We start from the raw sequence: 2,500 nt of genomic DNA on the forward strand, positions 1-2,500 counted from the left end.
ATTTTAAGAACTGAGATTCTTTGCAGGTGATTTTTACAATGAAGCACCTCAAAATACAAGGAAAGCTTTCATGTGCTTATAGAAATAATGAAATAACGATAAGTATTCAATTGTAAGCTTCAATTTATTAGACAAAGACAGATACTGTCTTACAATTCAATACTTACCGTTATTTTTTTCTTCGAGCTTCAATCAGCACCATTTTAATTATAGAAATAGTGTATCTGCACAATATATCAAACTTTGAAAAAAATCCCAGCCGACAATTTGATGTATACGGAATTGTAGAATGAACAAATCTAATTTATGACTGTTTTGTTAGACTCCGATCTCACCATTTTCTGATCCATTGTTTGGAATCCACAAACAAAGAGTTTTACAAACTGAAATCATAGATTCCAGTATTCCACCTTATATTGCCTTCAGCATTAACCAACATTTGGTATTTACAGAAGTGACAATTTTTCTCCTGATTATTCATTTTCAAGAGTTTGATTTTATTTTTTTAATTGGTGAGGTCAAAAAATTATTAGTTACTATTATCATTAAGTGCCAGGCTGCATATCTTTCAAAACATAATTTCTTTGCTCATTATCTGTTTACAAATTCAAAACATATTCAAGAAATACATCTTTTATTTTTAATTCACTAAAGGACGGCATGAAGATACAGGATTACATCGTGTATTCATCAAAAGATTGTATTTGTAATGGAGATCCAATCTTGAGGTAGGTATTCCATTTAGTTCTCTCTCTCTCTCTCTCTCTCTCTTCTCTCTCTCTCTCTCTCCTCTCCTCTCTCTCTCTCTCTCTCTCTCTTCTTCTCTCTCTTCTCTCAAACCTTCTGTATCTCTCCGTCTCTCTCTATCTCTTTTTCTGTCTCTCTCTCTGTTGGCTTAGTTAACTGGTGAAGTAAAATACTAGCGAAAGAGTGAAAATGGAAAGGCTTCATATGGGAACAAATCAGACAATGGACGTTTCGGGTACAAACCCTTCGTCAGCACAACAATACACAAATAAACGTGGAAAACAAATAAAATATAATGAAAAATAACTTGTATCGCCTCAACCCCCCCCCCCCCCCCCTGCCCCCCTCCCCTTTTTTATTATTTTTTTTCTGTTGACGTTGTTGCTTTGTTTGTTTGTTTGTTTTTTTGGGGTTTTTTTGTTTTGTTTTTTTGTTGTTTTTTTTCTCTTCTCTCCCCTCTTTTCTATCTATCTATCTATCTATCTTATCTATCTATCTATCTACTATCTATCTATCTATCTATCTATCTATCTATCTGTCTATCCATCTATCTATCTATCTATCTATCTATCTATCTATCTATCTATCTGTATATTCCACTTTACTATCGCATCGCCATCTGATCGTTCGTATTTCCTTCGCGAAGATTCGACCTTCGCTCATCCAACAAACCCCCCCCCCCCCCCCCCCCCCCCACCTCCGCCGTGACTCTTTCACCTCGCCCTCTCCAACGCCCCCTACTGTTTCACAACAGCTTTCTACTACTACTATACTACTACTAACTACTACTACTACTACTACTACTACTACTACTACTATTACTACTACTACTACTACTACTACTACTACTACTACTACTACTACTACTACTACCACTACCACTTATGTCTTTTATCTTCCATTATTTTCTGGAAAGTTCTGTTCCCTGACGCTGACCTTTTCTTATCAATTAGATCACCCCCCTGGGGCACCCTATCCTCTACCCACGCCATGCTAACATTTCATTCATACTGCAACCACCATTGAGTACAGACGATACAAGTTATTTTTCATTATATTTTATTTGTTTTCCACGTTTATTTGTGTATTGTTGTGCTAACGAAGGGTTTGTACCCGAAACGTCCATTGTCTGTTTTGTTCCCATACGAAGCCTTTCCATTTTCACTCTTTCATTAGTATTTTACGACACCGGCTTCAGGCAGCCCTTACCGTTTTCTACTTAACTGGTGAAGTCGTTGTATAGAAAGGACGTTTTGATAATTCGATAATAATCTTGCTAAACATCAACTAATTAAATAGATAAGGAATGGATAAATGAAAAAGATTTAAATAAGAGGGCACAAACAGCTGTAAACATATTGGTGATCAATAATTAGATAGGGAAAAAAACAAAAGTCCCGTGATATGAAACTCATTGAATGCATTGTTTGGAAAGCACTGACAAGAGTCCGTTCAAAGAAAATGCATAGACTAAAATATATTTCAATTGCTCAAGGTAGTGAATATCAGTCAAAACTCACAGGTTACAGCAATTATAATTACTAATTTTAAGTTTGATTTAATACAAGCTGTTTGCAGGGCTTCTGACTGACAAGTTTCTAAAGATAATACTTACAACAATAAAATAAAAATAAAATTCCTTTTATTCATCCTATAGGGGAAATTTGTCTTTAGAGTCTATTCCAAGGGAATACTGGAATAACCCAGACGTCAGCCTCAGTGCTGCACTTCAAACTGAGCTTGGGCGAGGTGA

The 2,500-nt window shown here is 35.6% G+C and overlaps 1 long non-coding RNA gene across 1 annotated transcript in view; it reads left to right on the forward strand.

The window, feature by feature from the left end:
* The first annotated feature begins 643 nt into the window (after nt 1-643).
* LOC144971134 (uncharacterized) overlaps nt 644-2,500 on the forward strand; it is a 10,851-nt gene continuing 8,994 nt past the window's right edge. Inside the window, exon 1 of the long non-coding RNA XR_013645072.1 lies at nt 644-728. This is a non-coding gene — a long non-coding RNA (uncharacterized LOC144971134). The remainder of the gene's footprint in view (nt 729-2,500) is intronic.

This window comes from Berghia stephanieae, chromosome 4 (assembly GCF_034508935.2).
Source record: "Berghia stephanieae isolate SIO BIC M18660-M18661 chromosome 4, UCSD_Bste_1.3, whole genome shotgun sequence".
In the NCBI taxonomy this organism is placed as follows: Eukaryota; Metazoa; Mollusca; class Gastropoda; order Nudibranchia; family Aeolidiidae; genus Berghia; species Berghia stephanieae.